The sequence below is a fragment of the Maniola hyperantus genome, chromosome 7, assembly GCF_902806685.2.
Source record: "Maniola hyperantus chromosome 7, iAphHyp1.2, whole genome shotgun sequence".
Classification (NCBI taxonomy): domain Eukaryota; kingdom Metazoa; phylum Arthropoda; class Insecta; order Lepidoptera; family Nymphalidae; genus Maniola; species Maniola hyperantus.
The window spans coordinates 11,814,355-11,837,776 of record NC_048542.1 but is presented as its reverse complement, the minus strand read 5'-3'; positions in this window follow the sequence as shown (position 1 = coordinate 11,837,776).

Genomic DNA, 23,422 nt, shown 5'->3' with positions numbered 1-23,422 from the left:
TTTTCGGAGGGGTTTTCTCTTTACGTCTGCTATAAGACCTACCTACCAAATTTCATGATTGTAGGTCAACGGGAAGCAACCTGTAGGATTCTTGACAGACGCGACAGACAGACAGACAGATAGACAACAAAGTGATCTTATGAGGATTCCTTTTTCCTTTTGAGGTACGGAACCCTAAAAATTATTTGGGTAATATGGATAGTGATTTACAACGGCAGTAATGATGGCTTTGTTTTTGTTAGAATACCTGTCTACTATATTTTAGTTTATTATACTTACCTATTGGAAACGAAATTTGCTTGACCATGAAAATACAAAAGTGGAATATTATAATGTCGGCACGTGAGATCGCTGTCAAAGAGCAAAGAGCCACTTAGCATACAGTGCTCTCTGAAACCCCTTTGAGCTGAGAAAGGTCACAAGAGTTTCAGTGATGTTAGGGAATTCCATTTAAGGTTACACTTCTCACTTGCTTACTTCTCACCATATACCTACACAATACACATGTATGTATTAGAAAGAAGATTTATTTTGGAAGTTATGTCTCTTGAAACATTTCTACTTTAGGCCAAATTTAGAGGCAAAATTTGTGCGTAAATAAACCGTATAAAAAACTACAAAATTGCAAAACTTTATGGCAACATTACTTATTAATTATATTTGAAATTCGTTTTTTCTTAAAACTATTGATTAGTTTGAAGAATAATAACGTAATACCTAATGTTGATTAAACAGCGTCTCGCTCTTGAGTATGTCCCGCTTAAACGCTGATTGATAAATCAACCAAGTGCGAGCCGGACTTGCACATGAAGGGTTCCGTACCATATTGTAAGAAATTACACTTTTTCTTAATTTTTTGTGGCGGCCATTTTGAAATTTTTATTATGTGTTGTTATAGGGCACACAATGTGTATTTCACATTGTGTTAAAATTTCAACACTCTCTACCTATCACGGTTCACGAGATACAGCCCGCTGACAGACAGACTGACGGACTGACGGACGGACGGCGAAGCCTTATTAATAGGGTCCTGTTGGCATTCTTTGGGTACGAAACCCGAAAACTAAGCTATTTTTGTGATCCAGCTACAAACAAAAAATGGATTCGGACTATGAAATGAAAGTTGATCACGTCATGAATTCGTCAAAATGGTGAAATCAATGCATCGCGAGTGGCATGTTCATTTATTGTTTTGTTTTGATGTAGGGAAATAAATGGACGGCTCGAATTTGCATGCGTATTTTTTCACAGCACTAAGCAACCAAAAATGTTGATACTAAGCAATTAAAAAAGTTTTCTTTCTTTTCTTTCTCTCTTGATTATTATAGTTTCTATCTCAACTAACGTAATATTTAGATCATTTCAATTCATGATCTTAAAGAAACAATTAATGCGTAAGTACCTGATTACAGGTGGATTACCACAGTACCGATGCAGTGTGATATCCCAAATTAATTTACACATTTTTGGAGTTCCGTACCTCAAAAGGTCAAAGGAACCCTTATAGGATCACTTTGTTGTCTATCTGTCTGTCCGTCGTGTCTGTCTAGAAAGCCTATAGAGTAGTACAATCTACCAGGTAAGAAAACCTAAAGGGTACTTCGCGTTGACCTAGAATTATGAAATTTGGCAGGTCGGTAGGTCTTATAGCACACGTAAAGGAGAAAATCCGAAAACCGTGAATGTGATACGAAAAATAGTATTTTCAACTTTTAAAGTAAGATTACAAGTGGGTATCATATGAAAGGGTATTTGTTTTTTTTTTGTGCTAAATAGTTTTGGATTTTTAGTAAGTACCTATTTAGTTTTTGAAATCTATGGAAATCTTAAAAAATAGTATATTTGAAAATCTTAAAAAAGATAAAAACGTATCATTATTTCTTTAGAAGCGACAGATTATACAAGCATAAATACGCTAATCTCGAAATCCTCTGAAATCCGGATTCGTTTGCCATTTTTATTCTTAAACTTTTTGCGATCTTGTAGCTTTTCCTTTGAACATTTAAGTATTTCAGAATTTTTAATTCATTCCTCTGTAGTACTTACGGTACTTCTCATAATAAATGTGTTCATTTTTGTAAGTTGCTTTCAAAAGAGGAATCTCCAGTCTGGTTTTTGTAAATTTTTTCATCCTTTTCTAGTAAACAGGTCATTTTGCCGTGAAAGTAGGAAAGGCTGTTTTGGCATTAGTAGCTATTTCCTTTTCTAGTTATTTCGGTTATTTTTATTTACTCTTTAATTAAGCGAGCGGTAGAAGTGAGCAAAGCATTATTTGCATTCGAATTCTGCATGTTTAATAAGAACTTAAAAACAGTCGCGAGATGTCATGAGACTCCCGACAGAAGCAAAACTGTGCTCTGGCCTCTAACTCTCTAACTTATATGAAATTCAAGACTCTTATGAATTTATAATTTAAATTCTAGTCTTAAAAATAATATTTGTAGGTACATTTCCTTTAAGTCAATGACTAAAATTTTAATAGTTATCAATACGTCTTATTATAAAAATAAGTTCCTGACTCACTGACTGACTCATCAACATTCAGGCTCAGTTTTACGATACTATTATAAAACTGTGTGTTCAGCTTAAGGAGCCTTTGGAGCTAGAAAACTAAAACACAATAGTTCTCATATTATACATATCTTACACCCGGCTGTACTCACGTGTTTAGTCGACGTTAGCCCATCCGGGGTCTCAACCGAGACGCGTGCGCGAACTGACTCCTTGAAAAAGGACATCCTTATCCAATAAGAAAGGATTTTTCGAAATTTCACCCCTAAAGAGGGTAAATAGGGGATGGAAGTTTGTATGAAAGTCTATCATTTTTAAAGTTATTTTGATGAAAATTGGTGTTCAGGCTTTCGTTTAAGAATAAAAAATACATATTTCATGATTGGTAAAAATTGTACTGCCAAGGGGGTTAAATAGGGTATGAAAGATTGTCTGAAAATCCGTCATTTTTCAAGTTATTTCCATGAAAATTGATATTTTGGTTTTCGGTATAAAAGAAAAAATACGTAGATACCTATTTCAAGATTTTAGCAAATTCTACCCCCACGCCGATTTTCTGAATTCCCCGGGTTCGCCCGGGTGGGTCAGCTAGTTACTAAGATATTTTAGAATGTTTATTCATTTAGAAGTATTTGCAGTACATACAAAAAGTGCATTTATTTTTGTAACTTGCTTTTGAAAGCTTCTAACCCAATTTTCATTCACTTTGTATCATTTTGTAACATTCTAAAAGCTATTTGTGTATTAGTTGCGATTTCTTTTCAAAGCTATTTGGGTCATTTTAAAGTAGAGGTTAGTAGTGTACGGCAAAACATTTTTACTTCTAATAAAACATATACAGCTAACTTAAGTAGTAAGTATCCGAATAAATGTAATAATAAGCGTAGGTATGGTGTTGCTGCTTCGAGCAAAAATACAACAAAAGCCGTAGTACGTCCATAACTCTTAATGAAATAAAAACTGAGATTTGTTCATATATTGGGTGCCGGTCATCTACATGGTCTGGGCACCCTATTTAACTCCAGATAAGCAAAGGTATCCCAGAATGTGATGACAAATTTCATACGCTTGTATGTGTGTGTGACACGTATATATGTAGCAGTACAGACTTCATAAATACTAGCGTTGTAAAAAATATAATATTTGTAAAATTATGCCCTCGTAGAAAAGCGCTAACTGCTTTCCCACTTTAACAAGCAATCTGAATAATTGCGCAATAAATAGACCAACTTTTCTGTAGTCAGAAGAGGCAATTACTGTGACGAAATATGTCAACAAAGTGCTTCCAAAACATTCCTAAACAAAATGTCCAAACACAGGATAGATCGTCTGCAAGGCGAGGGATCGGACTTGTAGTTGACTTTCGCGACAAAGTTACTCTATTTCAGTTACAAAGCTGAATTTACTGATATCACGTACGCCTTTGATCTATGTATGCTTAGGATCAAAGTAAACTGGAAGATGTATTATGGAATGGAAGTATTGCCCCTTTTACAATTTTCCGGGTACTTAACTCTAATATAATACTTATTTTGACTAGTTGTTAAATATTGACGGCTACCCGTTTACTTGTGTTGGACTACGATCTGAGCAAAATAATAACGCATTCGGCTAGTATCCACTACATTTTATATCGATGTATATAGTGCTAAATTGTAATTTCTAGTCTGTTATTGAGCTACAAAAAATGTTTTTTTTTTTTTTGGGAAATTCACCTAATCTTACAAAAAATACCGAGTGCCAATCTTCTTTAAGTATCTATCTATTTATATCTGTATCTATCTATCTATCTATACATATAACTTTTTTAAGTTATAAAGAGGGAAAAAATAGCTACGTTGTTCACAAATGTTAGCTAGATATAGTATAATATACTAACCTGACCAGAAATTCATAGAATCTGGGTTGCTTCCACTGAGATATGAACAGAACACAGAACGAAACTTTACTTCCCATCTTCAAAGAAGAAAAACAAGGAAAATAATTTTCTTAATTTATATTGCAGACGTTCATGGCATATGGAGTCACAGATCTGAAAAATAATAGTTCACTTACAGCTTTCTACAAAAAAGTAAAACAAAAAACATTTTATTACACCAATAGCTAATGATTGTGTAAAACTCTTAACCACCACAGCTCTGTCATTGACATTAATTCTGACTCTTTGTATAGGTTTCGCGACAAGATCTTTGTATATTGGAAGTCTTGAGTCTTATCTGTAATTGATGTATGCATTTTTATTTTGTCACATATGTTTGTAAATGTTGTATTAACTTTTAATTGGCGACTACATTTAGTTAGTTATATTTTCAGAATTAAGTTTTTTTTAATGTATTAGTGTAAGTAGCCGTAAGTTAATTTAATAAATAAAATAAAATAAAATGATGTGTCATATGTCACATGTCTATGTCATAGTAAAGGTATTATACAAAAAAACTTGACTGCGTGCCTACAATCTTAGTTTTATTTAACTTTATAGCATTTAATGATGATAGTACCTACAGCTGGGCATTGGTTAAACTTTTCAAGCTCACTGCTTGCTAATGTCACACATGCTTTTAGGAACACCTGATTAAGATGTCTCATATCCTTGCATCAGTACAAGTTATAAGCTTTTAGCAAGTATAGGATTTATTTTATTTATTCTCTTACTTTACCTTTTCGAAAGTTTGTTGTTCGTAAATCTATTGAAGAAATTATTAGAAAATAATTTCCCTAAGTCTATATTACCTTCACTAATAGATCTTAAAATACTATTAAAAGTGAATGACATTATCATTTTTACATTATTTTATGCTTTCTACAGGTTTAAACACAGTATAAGTCAAAAGTGCTGCTTTTTGAATCGCCAAATAATAATCTTAAACTGCGGAATGATTTTGTTAATTGAATATTTTTTGTACAGAAAGTCTTTCAAAAATCTGCCATACCCGCTTCCATCTGAGACTGCATCATCACTTACTATTAGGTAGGATTGCAGTCAAGGCTGACTTGTGTTGGAATAAAAATAAAAAAAAAGCGGTCAAGGGCGACTCGGACTCGTACCATCGTAATTTAACATTTTTGTGTCCAACACTGCAAGTAAATACAACAGCGCCATCTATATGTAATTTTTTCGTGAACCCATTTTAATTTTTTTGTGATGTACTCTACAAATTCACGGTTTTGTGCTATAAGACCTATCTACCTGCCTAATTTCATGATTCTATATCAACGGGAAGTACCCTATAGGTTTTCTTGACAGACACGACAGCCAGACGGATAGACAGACAGACAGACAGACAAGTGATCCTATAAAGGTTCCTTTTTTCCTTTTGAGGTACGGAACCCTACAAATCAATATAATTTCTAGGAATGTAAAATTTCTATAAATGTATTAGGCTAGTGAAAATTCGGTTTTAAAAATAAATAAAAACTACAGTTTGAATATAACAAAACGGCTCCAATTAAATCGAAACCAAATCGGCTTACGGTGTTGAATATTAACTGGTAAAATCCATTAAATATTAATGTTGTGTGTAAGCTTCCCTTTTATACACCGCATTTATCAATTTGTTCACGTTTTATCAATGGATACTACATACCTACTATCCATAGTAATCCATAGTAATATTATAAATACGAGTGTGTCTGTCTGTCTGCTAGCTTTTCACGGCCCAACAGTTTAACCGATTTGATGAAATTTGGTACAGAGTTAGCTTACAAACCGGCGAAGGACATAGGCTACTTTTAGCCCGGATAATCAAAGTGTTTCCACGGGATCCTTAAAGTTGCATCCGTTTAACCGATTTATATTAAATCAAATTCAGTTTGTCAAATTTTCCTTTTATATATACGGATCTGCTCGTATTTTAAACCACAAAATAAACACTTCGCGTTCTCATGGGAATGTCCCATTTAAAGCAGACGTGCGCTTTCAACAATGCATAATATTATCATGGGATATATTTTCTAGATCACTAGAATACCTACTTTATACGATACAGTTGTTATGTAGATAGGTAGGTACCTTGATGACTATTACAAATTATTTTTGATAATAATATGTCCCTATCATAAAATAACAGATCTACACTTACAGTACGCGGCAGAAAGAAATGTACATCGATATTAAGAAGGAGAAGATAGCAGATTTGTAGAGCATTGTCACTGTCGTTGAGACCGACATAACATCATATCTGATTGACTGACTGATCTATCAACGCACAGTTTCTACTGGACGGATCGGGCTGAAATTTGGCATGCAGATAGCTATTGTGACGTAGACATCCGCTAAGAAAGGATTTTTGAAAATTCAACTCCTAAGGGGTAAAATAGAGGGTTGAAATTTGTGTGGTCCACGCGAACGAAGTCGCGGGAATTAGCTAGTCTTATAATAATTTTATGGGCCACAGAATATTTTAACTATAAATATAATCCCACGCAATCTAAAGTTGCGGAAAAAAGTAGGTTACAGCCACAATATTCAGAGAAGCGTGCGACCAACTGCCCAATAATTCTTACAAAAAGCGCAGATATCATCGCCGTGTTATCTCCTTGTTTACAGAGTTTCTCGTCAATAGCCTATTTTTTGTAGACTTTTCCGGATCTATATTTTCTCCTTTATCTCTTTGGCCGTCCTTCGTTACGGCTAACTGGTGAAATAATAAAATTTTATTACGTCTAAGGTTGAAGTACAACAATAACGTTTTCGATATTGGGAATTATTTATTGAAGTATGTATAATAATTTCAGATAATGAGTTATCAAAAATGTGTGTATTTTCCTAAACTGTTTGAACCCAGGGGCTCAAATACGGGTGCATGATGACCTCCGGTCTCCATGAGCCATGGCCTGCGGGTAACGAACGTAAGGGGCGTTCGTCACCCCAAACATAGACAGGCCAGGAGGTGGCGCACGGTGTTGCATTCGCGTATCTAAGACGGATGTCCCAGGAGCTAGGCTGCCGACAGTGATGGGACCCACCTGCAAGTTTGAACCTGGTGGAAGCGCGGTGAATACTAGTAAGTGATACCCGCGCAACGACAGTCTGTCGAGGGACGAACACAGGTTTTACCCCTTTGTTTCCCCTGACGAAGGGGTATGCATTAGGCATTTCCTGTGTATAAAAAAGGTAGCAACTTGGATACATATTTTTTTTTATTTTTTTATTTAAGGGGTATGGCAGTTTTTATTAAACCCATACCCCTTTTGGTTTCTACACGGCATCGTACCGGAACGCTAAATCGCTTGGCGGCACGGCTTTGCCGGTAGGGTGGTAACTAGCCACGGCCGAAGCCTCCTACCAGACCAGACCAGAAATTTAGAAATTATAAAATTCCAAACCCCTGCCAGGAATCGAACCCGGGACCTCCCACTATTAAGACCACAGCGCTCACCACTGCGCCAGGGAGGTCGTCAAAAAATGCGTTGGGTAGTAGTAGGTAACACTTTCAGCGATCACTGCCCTGGACAAAATATTTCATCAGTGATCACCGGAAAATCATAAGGTTCAGACAAGCGACTTTGTGTCTTACTTCGTGTTTAAGTGATCACCGCAATATAAATCCATTCAATATATTTTAGTAAAGTGGTTTATTAATTTCGCATCGTTTTGCAAAATGCATTTTCCAATGGAGAGAAATATTTTTGAAACGGTGGAAACATGAAATTTTGCTATTAGATTATTAAGATTAAAAAAAGTTATTGAATTAGGATTTGCTAGTACGGAACAGTTTGTAACAAAATATTCTATTTTTAATTTAGTTAGGGATGATAAAACTTAATTTTTTGTTGGATTTCTTGTGTTGGGTTTTGGAAGATGAATCTTATTTTAATGCACATAGGCTAATTTTTATGCAGGGATAAAAATTAGCCTATGTCACTCTCCAGGTCTTTATCTATACCTATGCAAAAAATCACGTCAATTAGTTGCACCGTTGCGACGTGATTGAAGGACAAACCAACAAGCCAATAAACCAACAAACCAACAAACAAACACAGTTTCGCATTTATAATAAGGGAATTGATAAGAAGTAAATTGAATTGTTTAACATTAAATCAAGTATCGGTACATAAAAAAGCTGTTTTCCATTTATCTCAGGAAAGGCCAAGAGTTACTGTTTACTGGTCCAGGCTGATCGAATAACGTAAGGGTGATCGTAAACGAGACGAACGGCCCAATATGTGAGACATATCGGTCCTTAATGTTGCCCTAGTGAAATTTGTTTCAATATAGTTATATTACGCTATATGCCTTTTTTATCACGTACAATAATTAACCTTTATACTATTAAGCTTGAAAAAGTTACCCCAAAAAATGATCTTAAATTGATCCATGTTTGATTGACATTAAATAAAAAATAAACAGCGCAAAAGCCTACAAAGTGCTAAAGAGGGTCTCAGCCGGGGTCATACAAAATCAAAAACGTTCTATTTTTAAATAAGATATCCTCGGCATTTTTTCAATTTTTTCGTTTACTATAAACATTTTCCTGAAGTCTCATAATGATTTAAAAAAAAACCTATTCAACGAGGTCCCGCTCAAGGGGGAATAAAAACATTCTTTTACGACCTTCGTTTCTCATGTACGCAATTTTTTTGCCACTTAAACCATAAAGCGAAGAAAGAAACGTTGAAACACAACCATCTCGTTGGTCCGATGATAGCACCAAGCTTGCGGAAAAAACTTGGAGGAGACTTGCCAACACCAGGAAAAATAATAGCGGGGAAATAGAGATAAGTGCTTCCCTGTCCGCTTTCACTTTCTTTTTCTCTTTATTGTAAATGTTTCTGGTTCATATAAAAAAAATGGCCTGCACATGCCAGGCCTATGTCCAATATTGGATAAGTAAAGGCTGATAAAAAAGAAGGAGAAGATATTGTAAATATGACAAATTAGATGCCCGCTACAAGAACTTAGGCGGAGTTCAAGTAAAATGACTAACTATTTAATCATCGGCCCAGTAAACACGTCCACTTAACATAGTTAAACTTCGTGATAAACTACTTTAACTATCAATCCCTATTAAGAAACTTTGAGCATATAATACGTATTTCCATACATAGCCCAGGAATTCATTAAGTTTGTACCTTATCCTCTATACGTAAAGATCCAAATTAGAAAACTTGAGTAAACACAAATATTTGATTTAAACATTATGAAACTATTTCGCCTATCATACGAACACCATGCTTAATTAGTAAGATTCATAAGATTATAGTGGGATATGCGTTAAATACAAAATCCTGTTTTTTTCAATCTTGTTTATTGAATTATTCATTAAATAATTAAAAATATCTTACTGAGGTTGGTAGGGATTCTTTGCCTACGAGTTTACATCAATATATTTACTTAGTAATCCACGAACGTGCTACTTTAGTATTCAAATTAGGGCTAAAGCTAAAAATCTTCCACGTTCTTTTTGTATATTACAAGGAAAATATTCTATTGTTCTTGGTACTTTAATTATATTCACTACGCTTTGTTGGCAAAAGAAAGAAAAAAACATGAACTTTCGCAATTACAAAATTGAGGTCGATTTTTGGCTTACTTGGTTGGCAAATATAAGTATATTGGAAGAAAATAAAAGTAGAGCGACAACATTTACGTATTAATTTGTGATATATAAATAATTAAATGAATACTCATATATATTGATAGGTATAATATATACCTTAAAACGGTTTCGTCCACGTTGGTGACCAATATTTTGTAACCAGGTACGAAATAAGGTAACGGGAAATCTTGTGATTTGACATCTTCATAATATTATATTTTGACAGATTTTCGCATCGTTAACGTTGACAAGATGTTACTTAACAAGTTATACTGAGAACTCAGAAGTCAGAACCCATTGCGTCGATGTCAGTGCCATATACAGTGGTGAAATAAAATCCATATCCATACTCTAATATAATAAACTAGCTGATGCCCGCGACTTCGTCCGCGTGAAATTAGGTTTTTTAAAAATCCCGTGGGAACTCTTTGATTTTCCGGGATAAAAAGTAGCCTATGTCACTCTCCAGGTCTTTATCTATACCCATGCAAAAAATCACGTCAATTTATTGCACCGTTGCGACTTGATTGAAGGACAAACCAACAAACTAACAAACCAACAAACCAACGAACAAACACACTTTCGCATTTATAATAAGGGTACTAATGTACATAGTAGCAATTCACAGCAAATAGGTCATGGGTATCATCTATTTGGTAGGTAGGTACAGAAGTAGCTTGCAACCCGGAAAAGAATATTATAGGCCTACTTCTATCCCGGAAAATCAAAGAGATCGCACGGAATTTACTTACGCGAATGAAGTCACAGGCATCATCTAGAAAATAGTATGGAGGCCGTTGACCTAGATAATAATAGAGTGTGGATAGGTTCATACCCTTAGTCTCCGCCTCCCTGTTGTAATTGTAAAGGAGCAGCTCACTCGATCAGCTCACAAAAAAACCTGACCCATATCTACTGCGTTCTCTTACGGATCCCTTGGGGACAACGTATATACGCGTTATCTAGAACTGAATTTATCTCGTTAAAAAAGCAAAAATGAAGACGGATAATATCTATATTGCTGCCTAGTTGCGCTAGACAATACATACTAAGTTTGGAAACAAGTAATTTTATTTTTTTCTAGATTGAAATTACCTCAAGGAAATCTTTTTTAAAAATATCTTGTGTCACTAAGTCCTAATTTGAGTCGTAAATGCAGTGGTATAGTATCTACAGGTAACTCTAATGCTATTATTACTTTTCCAATTTTCATAAATATATAAAACAAAAAGGTGACTGACTGGCCGACTGATCTACCAACGCACAGCTCAAACTACTGGACTGATCGGACTGAAATTTAGCACGATAGCTATTATGACGTAAGAAAGAATTTTAGAAAATTTGTGTAGTCCACACGGACGTAGTCGCGAAAATAAGCTAGTTTTAGAATATGACTATTATTTGAATCTTTGACACATCTAGCAAACTTGATATCAAGTGAAGTGGGTTCGAGACAGCAGTGGTGCGGACAGGTGAAATAGTGCGAAAAATTGTCCCGAGGTCCAAAGGATGTGCCGTGTTATATTTAACTATGTGTAATTGATTTTGAGCCTTAAAGGCAAGGATTTCAACACACTACTAGAATTTATTATGGAATGTCCTTCTGGCTTCCGGTTCCCACGCCAGTAGGTATTATATTAGCTATATAAAAGGAAAAGCTGACTGACTGACTGACTGATCTATCAACGCACGGCTAAAACTACTGGATGGATTGGGCTGCTATTAGGTATCTAGAACTAGATAGCTATTATGACGCAGACGCTAAGAAAGAATTTTCGAAAATTCAACCCGTAGTAAAGCTAAAAGCTTAGTAAAGCTAGTTGATACCATAAAAATAAGTGTAGCCCGACTAGACCATCACTTTTTTTACTGCTCACTGCAAACGGCAAACTGCTCAAACGATTTGGTCTAGAAACTACCTATCGCAAAGTACCTATCATAAGTTTTTCAGTTACCTCATTATTCTAATAGAGTTCTAGGGTGATAATTTATATTTTCATTTGATACAGAAAAAGGAATAGGTTGTCAATTCTTAATTGAAGTTTTAAGTAATAATACATATACTTAGGTATTTTTTGTACCAAAAACATTTACAGTAAAGAGAAAACCGGAGTAAAAGTGGACAGGGAAGCACTTATCTCTATGATAGATCTCTACCAGTGGCCCTTGGCAGTACGAGAGATTGTGAAGGGAGTAGAATAGGTACAAAATTTAATCAAATTTTTCCCAAAATACGGTATATTTACTGTGCGAACTTTTTTTCTATAGCTACTTACTGTTATTCTTTGGTTTTGTTATCTATTGACTCCAATTTAGTTACCTCTCCCAACATTTGTATCTATGCGTCAAAATGTCCTCTCATAATATTCAATGATCATAAGACGTCCACTGCAAAATGTCCATGAATAAAACAGTGTCAATTTATCATTCTAGGAGCGTTACCGCCTTATTATGTAGATTGAGTGCAAGTGGCCATTTCCATACTTTCCTCTTTTCCCCAGTGAAATACAACTTATGCTAACACCTTGCTGAGTTTCCCGAGGCGCAAATTGCAAAGCGAAGGAATTTCTCGGTAAAATAGCGCTTATTTCAAGGGCAATTGACAGTTAGTAGGAATGAAGTCCGTACTATATCGGTTGTAAATATTAGTTAGTGAATTTAGTTGAGTAAATTGAATGTAATTTGCATCCCAACTACCATTAATAAATACTATTATTGTAAAACATGCGCATATCTATTTGTGCGCCATACCACCGCCCATACTAGGTACGGTACGAGTAAAATATGCCATACTAGATTAATAGTAAAATATGATTTAGGTTTTTTTAAATCCCGTGGGTACTATTTCGTTTTCCGTGATATTAAGGAGCATATGTCCTTCCCCGGGGTGTAAGCTAACTCTGTACCTTTCATCAAAACCGGTTAAACTGTTGGACCGTGAAAAGTTAGCAGACAGACAGACAGACAGTCAGACACACTTTCGCATAATATAATATTAGTATGGATTTGTATTAATACACCTTGTTGTACTGTATACAATAAAGTACGAATTATAAATTAGGTAGATACTAGATGTTGATCGCCACTTAGCTGCTAGGATTTAGGTTTTAATTATTCGACATGATAAGTAGTCTATGAAGGCTAGGTAGGTACTACCCATAGGTCAATCCCCAGGTCTTTAACATCCATTAATTTGAAAATCACGTCGACCCATTGATCCGTTTCAGTGTGATTGAAGGAAAAACTAAGAATAAGCATTAATAATTCGTAATAACAAATAACAATTATTACGAACGGTACCAATTTAAAGCTTAGGATTTAGTAAAAAAAAATCCCACATTTAGAGATTATTTTTATTTAAGTTGTTTCCGATCAACCATAAGTGCACAATTTGAAATTCAAGATGTTAGTTTGGAAAGGGTTCTTTCAAATAAAAGAAAATACCCACTTTATGGCAATCGGGATAAAAATAAGGGATAATGTATTCTGGGCTATACGTGTCCAGTTAACGGACAAACGAACCTTTTATAGGCAACCATCAATAATATGTGGGATGTATAATGATCGAAATTTTCCCCTCAAGTTAAGTGCTTATTTCGATTTTGTGACTTTATATACCTAACATAACGTTGAGATGTTTAACCGTTTAATTCTATCCAAAATATCAATTCATATTATTCAAAAATCATAAGTCGATAAGCTGTTTAGTAAAATTACTGTAGGTCGATTTCGTAAAACTTGCATCAATCATTATTACAATCTCAATTGTTGTGATTGGCTGAATTTGTGCGATTCTTGTTGCAACAATGCATTGTAGCCAATAGTGAGCGATCGTCAACCAATCAGAGGTGATTGCGACGTGACATTGTAGCTGTCATTCTACCGCAGTTGAGCAGCAGTATGGTCTTTTTTGACAAATAACAACGTTGATTAAGTAACTCATCGACGGATTAGAGATAGATTGATTATCAATTTCAATCAGATTTCAATTGATTAGGTATTGGCTAATTTAGGAAAACATTATCACTAGCCTTTGTATTGATGTATAAATATGTTAGTTACTCAGCGTCATTTATCATGGCCATCCGGATGCGCGTCCATTAGCGTTTGGTTAACCATCTCATTAGTGCCGTTAGATTTGGAGTTATGTTGCGATCAATGATTAATTATTCTCTAGATAGTACTAAGCTAGATTAAAATATATCTATAGCTATAGATTATTTAGATAATTGCTCTATTGACATTATTCTTCTTCATTGGTCTTCTCTAAATTGTATAAAAAAATCAATAACGTCTGTCAATGAATTTGCTTTTAATTTGGTTTTCACAGTCGTTTTAAATGTTTTTCGAAGACGGTTCATGAATACTTATCCTACATATGCATTTAGTACATTAGAAAGGCCCACCCGTGCGAAACCGGAGTGAATAGTAAGAATAATAATAATAATCAAAGAGAAGAATAATTTTCAACTGAAGGGAGACCGCCTTTTCTCCAGTTGTTCTTTCATGATTGAATCATTATCCCCTCTATGCGAGACATCTTGGGTAGGTATAATATGATCTTTTCTACCCGACTCGTCTAAGTCATAATAATATTGTACCTACCTGTAAAGGAAAGTATACTTTAATTATTTGGCGATAACTTTATGAAATACAGGTGTAAAGTGTCACCATAATTTATTTCTTACTTAAGTATAGTGCATTCAATAATAACTGGCGTGTTTCCACTTGAGACCGTCATTAGCAATATTAGTAGGGTTACATTCGACATGCCACGTAAACAATAGGGGTAGTAAACCAAACACTCATAGAGCCCATTTATTTTTAAAGGAGCCGGTTCAACCTTACATATTTTGTTGCAAATCAACCAGTGTTGATACCTTATCCACAATGCTGTAGTTTTAAATAACTTTCCATACGAGTATACATGACTTCTTCATAGCTCGTGTCGAGCTTAAATCCAATGAATCCATTTTAATGTTTTGTTTTACTTGTTGTCACTTCTAGATACTGCGTATTCTTTGTAGATAGAAGTATTAACAGTTAGCACCTGACAGAGGAACTATAATTACATTGTAGTCAAGGGAGTATTCACGATATATTGAGATTATTATATCAATTCTATAGCGACCGGAAACTTTACTCGGAAGCTGACTTAGCTATTGATTAAATTGATACTAAATGATGTGAATTGATTGGAAATAATCTTGATCATCGAACAATGAACATGAACAACAAGAGCTATGCTCAGAGCTTCTCTACTCTGGGTGATTAAATCAGAAATGAGGAGATCCGTAGGAGAACCAGAGCAACTAACATGGACACATAGCTCAAAGGACCGATAGACGTTGGAGTCCCAAAGTGCTAGAATGGTGACCTTGAACCGGAAAGCGCAGCATCGCAGGAAGGCGGTTCAGGCGGTGCAAGACTGTGGCGTATGGAAATCTGTATAAGAGACCTTTGTCCAGCCATGGACGTCTATCGGTTGATGAGTACAACAACTACGAATCTAAATTTACCTACGAACACGTACCTATCGTATGTGGAAGGATTTTAGAGCCCACCACATTATTATATACGCCACACACAGGGAACAAAAAGAAGAAGAGCGGAAATAGTTCCCTTGGGGTAATAATGCGGTTCTCCATTCTCTAGAACTCTTATACCACTCTAGGTACTAGTACCATTATGGAATTAACGGAAAGGAATTTGAACCCTCAGCAATGAGGAATATAAGACATGACGTGATCCATCCTGGTTTGACTTGAATGTAATTTCTGAAAACCCACTTAAGTACTATAGTATTTCACCCGCAAATAATTTGCACAACATTACGCATACAATAATTTTGCTTCGTCAGGTATATGGTACGCACCTATCATTCGACTATGTACCTAACTATTAATTATGTAATATTATCATCGCCACAAACAGATTCAGCATCCGTTACAGGTATCCGTTGACTGGTGAAACGGCAATTAATCACCTTCCCTGTAATTATATCGCTTACTAGTTAATATAATGATCACATTCCAATAGAGTTTCACAATCAATTACGCCTGTCATGTTGGTAGTTCTGTATCAGTCATATTATTCCTACTATGCTAAAAGTATTTAGTTGTTATTTTTCTCAAACATGCTTGGAAATTTGAGCATTATTTTGAGATAGAGGCTACTTTGTGTCCCGGAAAATCGAATAATTATTTGCTTGGGATTTTTAAAAACCTAAATCCACGCGCACGAATATGATAAATTTTCAAGTTTCAAAGAAATTCATATTATGTAAGAGTTTCAAAGATTTCATGTATTGTAAAGTAGGAATGAGATAAAGGAAACTCTGTATGGCACACAAGTAATATCTTTAAGGTTCAAGGAAAGAGAATTGAAATGCAAATCTGGAGCGTAGCGAGACATGAATTCCAATGCGCAAATGTCTTACTTCCGACTAAGCACGATAAAATTATACAGAACGAAGAGATGAAACGCACCAATTGTACCTATGTACCTACTTACTGCAGCAACCCAAGTCAGCGTGACTACTTCAGACTAAGGATCAAGGAGACTTAGCATCAAAATAATAATACCTTGTTAGATCAAGCTAAGTGTACAAAAAAGCTCTAATGAGTGATAAAGACAAAAACACATTTTTTGTCTTTGTCATAGTTGGGCACAGATGACAATTGTGATTATTTTATTGCGAATATTACGAGTTTTTATTTAATTTTCTGTTTTAAAATTAGTATTGAAGGTATATAGAATAGAAGCCATTTATAGTGCATTGCTGTGTGTTCGGCTGTAACAGTTGTAGTGTAGCGAACACAAATCATGAAACATAACCTTTCATACGTAAGTATGATTTCTTTTGTTATTTTGTCCCTTTCGGATATACGCGTCTGACAAGTCCACCTTGATCCTTTGTCTGAGGTGACAACGCTTTCTCTATGACATAAAATTGCAAAATCTTAGTTTGTTGTTTTTGCTTAGCTGTTTAGTATGCCTTTTAGAGCGTGATGATGCTGATTCCAGTGTCAGCGCATAGACGGGGCAAGGTGAAAAAAAACTTGTATTTAACTGTATAAAGTAAGTTGGTACCTACTTCAAAAACTAACTACACCAGAGTACATCGCTTACATGCACAAATTGCCATTATGCTGGAACCATGTCTCATTCACATCGAAATGACATTTCCAGCCGAAATAAAAATATACCATCAGCTCGAAACTTCAGTCTAGTGCTGACGTCACTAAAATGGCGGCCACACGCATTAGCAATTTGCGGGGCTTATAACTAAGGGAACGTAAAATTTAATCGCTATTAAAAATAGTATAATAACAAAAATATTCAATCACCGCTTGCTAAAGTTGCACAAGAGTGGTTGTCCGTGGCTAACAAAATGTAGATGAAGAAAAATTACAATTTTGAAGAGGAACTTTTTGTGCGCATCCCTGAAGGATTATTACACTTTTTTATGCAAATGTTTAAAAATGCAGCAGAGGTGGAAAGGAAAGTAATTTTTTTAGAAGGTAGCTGCTCTTTAAGAAAAGCTTTAAATTAGATCTTTAAGGGTGGCACCACACCTGTTCACTTGCACAAACTGTGTGTTCTACGCAGGTTCTACGTGCAACATAAGAATACGCAGATAGATGCCTAACAGCCGGACACCCCCGATCGCCAAGCTTAGTCAGTTGCTTACAGTTGCTTAGCATAAAAGTCGGCCCATGCCCGTTCGGTACCCTCATTCCGGTAACATTGTCTTGAATACGGGACTTTTGAGTCCACCAATCAGAACAAAGCATTCTCCCCTGTCCCCCGCCAACATTTAACGATTTAGTTTTCGCGTTTCGCCTTGTATATGCGTACTTTTGAGGTTGAATTCTTTGTGTAAGAACAGTTTGGATGTGATCACGAGCGGTTTGCGAGCAGCTTGTGTTTCGCTCACTAACCGGAACACCACCGGAGTTCCCTACTGAGCGCGGCAGCCGTGCGAGGCATTTGATTGATTTGTTTTATTTGAGCACTAGCTGCCCTGGCGAACTTCGTTCCGCCTAACAGTCAATTCAAATTTTTTAAATTTTTCTCTCCGTAAGAACCACCTTCGTACTTCAAGGAATATTACAAAAAAGAATTAGCGAAATCGGTTCAGCGGTTCTCCATATTTGCGATGAGCAACACATTTAGTGATTCATTTTTATATTATAGATGACCTTAGTTTGTTAGTTTTTTTATGATCTACCAGACCAGACCAATCTATATAACCTATATTAGGTATATTTTAAACTTTGATCTACTAATGTAGGCATTAAATTGCTGAGATTGTAATCCCCAAATCTTATAATTTCTGATTCGAATATTAAATGAATATAGTTTTATCAAAAAAATGCTTTAGACAATTTTATTATTGAAGAATTGAAAACCTGGAATTAATATAATATCACCATCATCATTCTTTTTCTTCATCGTTGAAGCAAGTGATAGGTATTTAGTTGCTTAAAACGCAGATAACTCCGAAAAGTAAGAGGTACGTGCCCGGGATCTCCCGACCACCTGAAAGGAAGTCGACGTCTTAACCACTAGCTATCACCGCTTTGTAATAATATTATCAAAAAAATAGTTTGATATAATTGAAGATTAGAAAACCGGGTATTAATTAAATATAGGCACCTAAATAACTGAAATAATGTCATATCAAATGAGTCGAAGAACTTACAAAAACAAAAAGATATAAAACATTTTAATTCCGCGGGACTTCGAGGTGATTGCCAACGGAAAAATTTTAATATTGGCAAAACATCTTTTGTATGTTTTCAATTTGTGGGAGTAATTTCACCTTTTATAAGACTATTGTGCTGCGTAGTGAGATTGGATCCCTATTATTTTTGGCTGGTCTAAACTGACGCCAAATGAAATATGTTATGAATAAACGTTTTAATAATGCCCGCGTGGAAGCTTTTTGTTTGATAAGTTTAAAACTAATAACTTTAAGTAATATTTTAATTAATGTGTTCTCAAAGTGAACGTGTGATTGTTTATTGAGACTTTAATCTAAATTCCTTATGAAATATGTAGAAACACGGTTGCATATTATTTCCTGGATAGAAAAAACTGAGACCAAAGATTTTTACCTAGATTTTTAGGGTTCCGTAGCTCAAAAGGAAAAACGGAACCCTTATAGGATCACTTTGTTGTTTTGTGTGATGTAACTACAAATTCACGGTTTTCAGATTTTCCCCCTAATGTCTGCTATAATCAACGGGAAGTGCCCTGTAGGTTTCTTGACAGACCGACAGACAGACAAACGGACAGACAGACAGACAACAAAGTGATCCTATAAGGGTTCGGTTTTTCTTTTCAGGTGCGGAACCCTAAAATCAGAATAAATTTAAAAAAAGTCATGTACTAATTCTATTCATGTCCACAATCTGGATGCTTGGTTTTCTTTCGCCTCTCCAGTATTTTTTCAATGTACCTGCTAATAATAAGTGAATCAGTTTCCATCTTCTGTGTTCCCATTTAAACAATATAGGGTTGATAAACAAATTCTTTAAAAGCCAGCAACGCTTTGGTGGTTTCTCTACACATTTCCATGGGTGAAACATCAGGTAGCCTACCTGCTCTTTAACTCGCAATGGGCTACTTGACTCATATCTAATTTCGTCCAATAAATGATTATTTATTATAGTATTTTGCTTAAGACAACGAAATATATCAATAACAATTATTAAAAACGCAGGATGGATATATAAATCCAATTTAAAAAAATACTGTTTTTATTCTTATTTGAAAAGCAGAAAACGCTGTCAGCCATGATGTGACGTCATTAAATATGTAAACAAAGAAATGTCATCCCTATGTGAATGTCACGTGTGGACTAACGTAGTATCCATATATATAAAATTTAAAGTCCTGACTAACTTATATATCAACGCACAGCCTAAACATCTAAACAGCTGGTCCTAGATCCTACATGAAATTTGGTGGGTGTGTTCTTTGTAGGTAAAGAGAAGGTATCCACTAGGAAAGGATTTTTTGAAATTCCACCCCTGAGTGGGTTAAATGGGGGTTTGAAATGTATGAAGTCCACGCGGGCGAAGTCACGAGCATAAGCTAGTTTTTATATATTTCTAAAAACTCATAGTAAACGTAAAAAATTATCGTTTTTTCTTTATAAATTGAATAAGTTAGGTATTAAGTAAGACTTACAACAAAGTGATCTTTGCAAAAATAAATTTGGGTTGCAGTCGTTAGTCATATAGGATCCCTTTAAGCAAGTCTTCGCGTGTTACGTATATTTATTTCACTGGGCACTCTAATCCACAACTTTCCTATGGTCTTTATCGATGCGTTTTTACATTCTCGGATGATACATTTAACGATAAATACTATATTTTTCATGTAAACTAGTATAGAAGTCATGTTTATTAAACTTAGGGAGGTTATGCTGTTGTTTACAAATGCATGACGTCAGAGCACAGATAATCTATCGGCCAAACATGGCCGACAGTGTTTTCACCTGTCTAAGAAAAATATATTTTTAAATTAAAGTTTTACGGTTTTTAGGACGCAAAAAAATATAGTGTTAATTTTTTTGATCTAATAGGACAAATATTAACCGTTTAAGACCGACTTAAAAAAAGTGTCAACTAGCCTATTAATATTAAAACAAAAACTGTTTAGGTATTTTATTATAGGCTTATTAGGTAGGCTTATTTAGAGAAATTAAAATTAGGTTCCGGATTCAATTTGTATAGCGTACAAAGCTTTCTAAATGATACAAAACACTGAGAACAAGTTTTATTTTCTCGAAGCCAAAGCTTTTGATTAAAAATGCCACACAAATTAGTATTAATATTATACAAAAGGTGCCTAACAATGAGTAGAATTTTCACTAACGAATATTTGACTTCCACTCCAAAGTCAACGGTCGTTCAATATCGTGAAAATTATTTGGGAGTCCAATCTCACAATGGCGCAGGTACAATGGGCCTTTTTAAAAAGGTAAAATTGCTCCTGCAAATTGAGGAGTTATGACAGATGTTTTTATATTAAATTTTCCCCCATTGAAAGCGTATTTCCCCCAAATTAAATGAGTGTCGCCCATTCATTTCTACGATATTATTGCTTGGTATTATTATATTAAATCTCTTAAAAGCTTAAGCTACATAAAATGAGCCAATTTGTAAATAAGATCTTTATTACGGTCACATTGTAAAATAAGAATAGCCTACGCTATAACTTGTTGAGCGCTCCACACATTTTTAACGTATTTGGACATAGCATTAATGGATTTTTTTTATACTTGTGCGATTTTAGGGACAAAAGCAGACACAGCTAACAATTTCCAATACCACCGTGAATATTATTCAGATTGTATTCACACGTAGAAAATAATTTCTTATTAGGGTTCCGTACCTCAAAAAAAAAGGAACCCTTGTAGGATCACTTCGTTGTCTGCTATCTGTCTGTCTGTCTATCCGTCTGTCCGTCTATCGTGTCTGTTAACCTATAGGGTACTTACATGATACTTCCCGTTGACCTAGAATCATGAAAAACAGGTTGGAAGGTCTTATAGCACAAGTAAAGGAAATACACTTGGCCGGTTTTTTTGTATTACAATATACCTACCTAATAGGTACTTAAAGAAACGTGAATGACGTGAACGTAAACATATTATGCAAAACTAAGTGGGATTCGAAATTGTAATTTGCTTGCACGATATCTTACATATCCTATATAATATTCGTTTGAATATGATAATATGTACTTAATATAATAATAATAATATGCTAATTAGCAATTTAAATTAAATTGAATTTCATTTAAAATTCTGTATATAATGTAGACTGTATACTATTAACATTTCTAATTCGGATCACTGTACATAAACGCCTTAGTATTTTTTAAGGTCGGTCGAATTGACCAACCAAAAAAATTAAAAAGATGCAAAGTGGCAACTCGACCATTCGGACGAGTTTCTTTCGGTCGAGATGTTACCTAATTCCGGATGACGAGGCTCTGGGTTCGATTCACGGGTAGGGTCAAAAATAAGTATTGGGTTTTTCTGTTAAGAAATTATCAGTAGGTACTAGCCCGGAGTTAGGAAGTTGCTGGTGTGTTGCCCCCATGCCTCGGAGAGCACGTTAACCCATCGGACCTGTACCTAATCGCTCTCCGGTCGTGTCGGATTTCCATCTCATCGGGCTATGAAAGTGAGGGAATAGAGATTGTACCAGTGGCGTGCACAGGAGTTCAAGCCAGGGTATGCATTTAGGTATGAACTTATTTTACGGCAGGTTATAATGAAAAATGAGCATTGATTTATTACAATAAGGGTAAGCAGTGCGTTTATGCCTCTATGAGCTGCACGCCACTGGATTGTACCTGTGTGTGATTGCACAAGTGTAACACCTTCAAAGAGATCTTCAATATATTTCGGATACTTGTACCTACTGTTGTAGCTACGATCAGAGTTAATATTCCTACTTATATCATCTACAGTTCCAATTCAGGCTTCGCTTGTCTACGTTAAACGGATGCATAATCAATGTTAAGGGATCTGAGATGGCATTTGCATGTAAGGCGTATGTATGATATTCGGATTGCATGTAATTTGTGTAATAATCCGTGATTTGGATGATATTCAGCGTGTGTTGTTTACTATAAGCTGTAGCGATTTATGTTACGAATTAAGGTGCCTTGGGGATAGCGCGGGAGACGTGTGGGTGTGCGGCGCGTCTCCCCGCCTCATACCCCGATTGCCATCTCGACCTGTCGGGTACTATAGGTACTTTTTTTAAAATTCAAGTACAAGTTAGCCTTTAACTGCAATCTCACCTGGTGGTAAGTGATCATGCAGATTGCAGACTAAGATGGTAGCGGAGTAACCTGGAAGGGGTATGGCAGTTTTTTTGGTTGTACACGGCATCGTACCGGAATGCTAAATCGCTTGGCGGCACGGCTTTGCGGGTAAGGTGGTAACTATCCACGGTTGAAGCCTCCCACCAAACAGCGAGTACTTAAGAGTTTTCGTCAATATTCAATCTAGGAATCTGTAGATAAGTTACGTAACGTTATTAATTGTCATAAAATACGGTACAATATTTGACAAATACAACAAGTTTTATGGTTTTTTTGGACAATAATTAACAACGTCGTTACTTATCGACTGACTAGCTTCTGCCCGCGGCTTCGCCCGCGTAGCCTACAGGAAATAAATGGCTTTTTTTCAGAAACAAACATTATAACATCAGAACGCGCACCCTGCACCAGCAAAACCTTCCAACCCCCAAACCCCCCTTTTCATGCCTTTAGGGGGGGGGGGGGGTCTCATAGTCGTTTCTTAGCTGACACCTAACCTCAAGAAAAAACCTACTTTC